This window comes from Bactrocera latifrons, unplaced genomic scaffold (assembly GCF_001853355.1).
Source record: "Bactrocera latifrons isolate USDA-ARS-PBARC rearing strain unplaced genomic scaffold, ASM185335v1 scaffold_263, whole genome shotgun sequence".
Lineage (NCBI taxonomy): Eukaryota > Metazoa > Arthropoda > Insecta > Diptera > Tephritidae > Bactrocera > Bactrocera latifrons.
Window position 1 is genome coordinate 138,245 of NW_017536219.1, and position 6,037 is coordinate 144,281.

The window sequence follows — 6,037 nt, forward strand, 5'->3', positions numbered from 1 at the left end:
TTTCCATCCTAAAATGTTATTGCTGAAACATCGAAAAGATGAAAGAAAAGGTGCTTAAAGAGTTTCATGTTGGCATGAGACTGAATCTCAACATCTCTGGCAAAATTTTGGTTAATATTTTAGGCATAAAGTGTGTGAAGCCTAGACTATGCTAGTAGAGTAGAGGAAGTAAAAGGCGCGTAATTTCTGAATATGACGACGAAACTATTCAACAATCTTGCGAATGGTGCTCCAAAAATGAGTCAGAATCGAAAAATTCCAAACTCGTTGAAAACACTGAAGGCTATCCCAGCCGTGGCTTATAAGTGTATGAAATTGGGTTAAGCATTAGCATAAACAATTTTATTAGAAAGTTGACAGTAAAATATAACAAAAAAGTGGCAAATTCCTTCGAGCCGGATTTGAACCAGCGACCTATGGATTTCTGCTCGCATGCGTGGCGCTCACAAGCCATTATTCAACTACAGTCCACCGCTCTACCAACTGAGCTATCGAAGGCGATGCATTTCGCTACGAAAACAGCGAAAACCAAATAATCGATTGCGACTGAATTGATTTCAATAATAAATACGTAAATGTGCTTGTGTGTGTGACATCAAGCAACTGTGATGGCGGTCGCGCTGATGGCGGGCAAAATTTGAAAAAGCAAGCAGGTATGAGGTACGAGCGTCTTATCAGTGAAATGTTAGCATTGTGTGGCATTGACTGTGTTAGCGCCACTACAAAAACAAATACACATGCATTCCTACACCAAATTCATAAAGACAATTAGCACGGCAGAGTAGAGTAATGTAGTAGAGCAACAAAATTACGAGTAATGTGCATCGAGATAAGCCAGCGGTTAAGTGAACGATGGCCTGAGAAAGGTTTTGAGGCACAGCGGTGGGCGCAGAAGGCATGAGACCGCCAACATTGACATGCAGATGCCTGTTACATTTTGTACACAATATAGATACATATATATTTGTATATTACCTTGTCAAATATATGAATTGAGGCGCTTCCACCGAAAATAGTTTCAAAAGGGGCCAGTAGGAATTCGGATCTAGTTGATTTCTGTTTTTCGTTTGTCTAAATTGTACTATAAGCCGAAATAATTAACATAATAGTTTATTTCGGAATTACATCTGGGGTATACCAGTCGGAAGTCACTACATACTATGATCAGAAAGCTATAATCTTAATCTAGAATTTACCGATCCAAACGAGATTAGATCTTCGAATCGATTCTCCTATCTCGGAGAAAATCCAGGTCAATTCCGATAACGTATAATTGGCTGTTGTGGGAGTTTGTACTTTGCAGGCGACGAGCACGAGTTGCCTCGAAAATCGGGCGTCACCCTTGTGCCCTTGCTTCGTACAGGATATTGTGGCAGATTAAATACCTACTTATCCAGATTCGACCTTGACTTATAAAATATGTATATGTATGTCCAGCGTGAAACGAATCACTATCCACCTCCTTGCATGCACTGCTAACCCTACACACCCTATTTTCCCACAGCTGGTATCCTGGGCCTATCGTTAGATGACTTCGATGACCACTTACCTAAACCTTACCATCTTAACGTCGAATAGATAAACGTTACAACAGCGAACTCCGAAAGCTTCAGATGGAATAACGATTCATCAATTTTCGAACTCCAAAAATAGTTCCAAAAAAGACAACAAATTCAAAAAAGTTGTTTCGCAAATTTTCGAACTTGAAAAATAGTTGGAAGGAATTTCGAACTGCAAACAACAAAATTCGAAAAAAGAAATTTCGGAAAAATTTTTGAAGCCGCAAAAATATTATTAGCTTAAAAATTAATAACTACTTTCGATTTCGAAAAATTACTGCGGATATTTTTTCAAAGATTTTCTTGCACTCTCATATCTTTGTACTCTAAATTATAAAATATAATTTCGGAAAATTAAAAATTTTTCAGTCTTCGAACTCGAAAAAATAATTAGAAAATTTTGAATTTTTAAGTTTTAGAGTTCGAAAATGTAATTTGAAAAATTTCGAACTCGAAATTTTAAAATTCTATGAGATTGGAAGTTGAAATTCACAAACTGTTTTTAATTTTATTTTACTCCTCTTCCCTTTTTCTTTCTTCTAACTTTTCCTCTTTAACTATTATTTGGTATTCTGAAGTCAAATAGAGAAATTAATTTCCTACATGGTCGCCATAAGCCATTGATAAGCGTTTGCCGCCGCCGACAACAGTTGCAACATGTTTTCCTGTTGATTTTTCCTACTTTCACATTGTTTTTATGCGCTGTTTATTTAACTTGTTCAGCCTTAGCGCCATGTAAAGCCGAATTTAAAAAATGAACACCGATTTGACACACCAATTAGGATGTTCATAACAGCAATAAAGCAACAACAACCTTAATACAACAAGCGGCAACAATTACCGCCAAAGATTCAGTTAAATGTGGGTATTTTTGGAGAACCAAAAACAAAAAGGTCCAACTCATAGGCAGTGAAAACACAAAAAAAAAAAAAATGTAACAACAACAACATTAATGATGAACAAATGTTTATTTATTTCAGTGAGAAAAAGGTACACGCACACAATGCAATTTGAGGCTGTGAATTAAATGCGCTTGCGCGCCGATGCATGCGGGTTAAGCACCACACACGCATGTAGGTGCAAGTGTATGTGTAACCGAAATAACTGACAGCTTTGGGATAATTACTTGATATCATAAGAAATCGTGTGTAGTTACATAAGATATATGTATGCAAATGTGCATACATACTCACATACATATGTATATAAATGCATATATACACCCCAACATACCTAAAATTACTGTTTGTCGTAATTAAACACATTTTATGCGTGATCATTTTTCCATCATCTTCACAGCATCAGCGCAACTACAACTACAAACACGCGAGCTTAGCTTAACTTAACTTAACCTCAGCGTTCTTAGCCGAAATGGCGCTATTCACCTGTGGCACGACTTAGCAAAAGCCCCTTTCACGCGAACACATTGCGTATGTGCATGCGTGTGTGTGTGTGTGAATGCACTTCGTTGCAGTGCGTCAATTGATTTCCGCTTCTCTGTTCTTTTTACGTTTACTTTGCACGCTTGATTGCTGGCGCTAACAATTTGGTAAAATGTTATATATTTGTCTACTTTTAGTGGAAAATTCTTGATTTTCATCAGAGCGCACGAATTCGTTGCGGATAATTTAGAGTGTTGTATGCGTGCCTATGCACAAATGTACTTGATTTGACTTCGAAGTCGTGTGTGTCTTGTTATAGTTGTAAGTTATTATCATGTCGTTTCATTCAACCTTTCGGTTAATTTTCATTTTTCTATTTTTTTTGGCTTATACAGGCTGATGGCTTATGTTGTGTGATATTATATAATTTTGGTTAAAATTAAATATTTTCCATTTTCGAACTCGAGTGTTAGAATATATTTAAGCTCATAAAATGTTGATAGCATTCCATAAAGTACTATATCAAATTTTCGAACTCGAAATAATTTTTCGAACTTAAAAAAGTCGAAAAAGGCAAAATTTCGAATTCCGAAAAAATATTTCCAACTCAAAAACAACAATTTTGATCGTAAAATCGATAAATTATTTTCGTAATTTTTTGAAATGGAAAAATTATTTCTTATATGTATATTTGTAACCGTAAAGCTAMTTTCGAATACATAAAGTAATTGCAAAGATAGTTTTTGAAAAAGTCTTTTGTATTCTCAAAAATGTATAGTTATGTAATTTTAAACTGAAATCATCAAAAATTCAAAAAGTAAAAAAAAAAAAAAAACTGTAAAGCTACTTTTACATAAAGTACAATTTGCTACAATTACATAAAGTAATTGTCCAAATTTTCTCTAACAAAGTATTTTGTATTCCCAAAAATGTATATTAGTAGATATTCGAACTTGAAAAAGAGTTTAATAAAATTTCAAACTACGTAAATCAATTGCTAAAATTTTCTGAAAAATATTCAAATTCGAAAATTAGTTTCGAAAAATTTCGGACTGAAAAGAACAAAAATCTAAAAAGTGGTTTTGCTAATGTTCGAAATCGAAAAAATGTTTTCGTAAATTTTGGAAGTGGAAAGCTCCTTCCAAATACCAACAATAAATGCGTAAATTATCTCTAACCTAATATCTTGTATTCTCAAGTATGTATGTATGTATATTGGTAAATATTCGAACTCATAAACTAGTTTCAAAAACTTTCGAACTAGAAACAAAAAGTATCGTAAAAGTAATTTGGTAAAATGTTTTAGTTTCGGGATCTAAAAAATGTTTTCGTAAAGTTTCGAACTATAAGACTGCTTTCGAACACGAACAGTAATGCGCAGATTTTTTTTGAAATTATCTTGCGTTTTTAACTTAATAGTAAGTGTTTGCAAATTTTCGAACCCGAAAAATTTCGAAGTCGAAATTTTAAAGTATATACGATTTAAAGTTGAAATAATTTTGGCTTTTTTTACACATTTCTGTGAGTAGTTATTTCGAATATGACTCTCACTTTGAAGATATATCTAAGTTTCAGTCATCTTAAGTACTTTCATTTAGCATCTTCTGGTTTCTATCGATGATTTCTACTTGAATAACTTCAGCAAATCTTATGTAGCTTAAGCTCAGAAGATGGTTTGGTACCTTTTTACTTCTTTACTTTTGTTAGAATTTTCGAGAACTGATCTAAGACTACCTGCTCATTATATGTATTTGCTCTGGAAAGCTCATCGTTAACGTAGTGTGCTCGCTATGGGCTCTGAGAATGTAGATATTTGGTTGGTGCTTTTGGCATTACATGTTACAGAACACTCAAACTTCGCACTCAGCAGAGTTCAGTGTCAAAACCCCGTAACGGATTTTTAACTTGGAGGAAATAGAATAATAATAATACAGGAGAGCTTTATCGTAAGTTAAGAATACTGATTTAAAACATAATGGCAGCAGTGTCTTTTGTCTACTCTAGATAGTTATCTACTAATCAAAAAAGCTATTTTTAGTGCTGAAATCTCACAACTGTTGCCTTAAGACTTGGCGTTACCACTATTGCTACCGTTTAAGGATCTAATTCCAGTTGCAAAGTTCAGGAGCATACAATACATCATAAAAAGCAGCCGTACAATGAAACAATCTGTTCGCTCATATTTATGAAGCGATCGCATTGATGTTTCACTTCAATTAAACTGTCGAAAGTCACTCGTAAACAGCAACAGTCCTTCTTCCGCCCAACCGTACATCTGGCGTGCTGGCCTCAACCTGCTGGTCATTCCRTCGCGTTCCATTACTGACACATTTATGCACTTCGCTTTGCCCTGCTGTCGGTMCATTGCGACTSTGAAGTGGCCGAACAAAACACATTGCGCAGATCATCTTTTATCCATATTTTAACGATATTCATCATGCTGTTGTTGACGAGCATCTCTCGTATCTGGGTATCTCATATCTTTCACRCAAATGTGCTTAACTTAGTGCAAGTCACCGTCTTGACTTGGGAGTTTTTGTGTAATTTTATTGAATGAATATGAATGGGCGCTGCCATCAACGCCACTGCTGTTGCCGCCACCGCTGCTGCGTTGGGTGTTACTGTTGCTCCTGCTGCTGGTGCTCGTTGGGCCAGCAGCGTTCGCCGGCGTGTTGTTTCATCGCCCGAAACGGTTGCACTTCTCATTCTGCTGCTCCTTTGTTCGCCAATCAATTGATCTTCTCGAGTGTATTGAATATCAATATTTAAGTGGGCAAGCAAAGTGTGGCTTCCTTGCTGCCCTTCATCCATTTCCATGCTCACAATGACTCTCATTTACTGTTGCAGATGCTGTTGTTTTTTTTTGTTTTGTTTTTTTGTTTTCCTGTAAGCAATAATTATTTTATCTCACAGTTTTGTCTTGTAATTTTGTAACTTGTTAATGGAAGTACGCATGTAATTGATTTCCCTTGTTATTTACCTTTATTTTTCAGTTATTATCGGTTATGTGTGTATAGTATAACTGGTCGCGAATGTTGGCGTTTTGAAAATATTTTGAGCCGGAAATGAAGGCAATGCAATACCCAAGCAATGTGG

General features: G+C 35.4%; 1 non-coding gene across 1 annotated transcript; it reads right to left on the reverse strand.

The window, feature by feature from the left end:
- Positions 1–386: 386 nt before the first annotated feature.
- Positions 387–498, reverse strand: Trnay-gua. Its single transcript has 2 exons — positions 462–498; positions 387–422 (listed from the first exon to the last, which is right to left on the reverse strand). It is a non-coding gene; the product is annotated as a tRNA-Tyr (tRNA).
- Positions 499–6,037: the final 5,539 nt, after the last annotated feature.